Source organism: Acanthisitta chloris, unplaced genomic scaffold (assembly GCF_000695815.1).
Source record: "Acanthisitta chloris isolate BGI_N310 unplaced genomic scaffold, ASM69581v1 scaffold1977, whole genome shotgun sequence".
Classification (NCBI taxonomy): Eukaryota; Metazoa; Chordata; class Aves; order Passeriformes; family Acanthisittidae; genus Acanthisitta; species Acanthisitta chloris.
Genome location: NW_008682978.1, coordinates 49,188 through 49,459, shown reverse-complemented (window position 1 = coordinate 49,459; position 272 = coordinate 49,188). Strand labels below are relative to the sequence as shown.

At 64.3% G+C, this 272-nt stretch overlaps 1 protein-coding gene across 1 annotated transcript in view; it reads left to right on the top strand.

The window, feature by feature from the left end:
- The window catches only part of LOC103806046 (low-density lipoprotein receptor-related protein 1-like), a gene marked incomplete at both ends in the record, with an annotated part of 53,887 nt that overhangs the window by 4,531 nt on the left and 49,084 nt on the right, over positions 1-272 (top strand).

The following is a 272-nucleotide window of genomic DNA, read 5'->3' as shown; positions in this document are numbered from 1 at the left end:
TGGGTGGCTGCTGCAGCTGTGCCCGAGCTGGCAATTAATATTTCACCGATGGCTCTCGTTACTTAAGCGGAATCTGATTTTTCACGGCGGGGCAGCACGTGACCCGTGCACATGTCGCGCGGCCTGGCTGTGGGCAGGTCCTGTGACAGGGCAGCTGGTGCTCACAGAATTGGGCACCTGGTGCTCACAGGTTTGGGCACGCTGGGGCTGTCAGCCCTCGGTGGTGCTCGAGCCGGATGCTGAGCCCCCAGCCCGCGGCCAGTGCCGCCCCG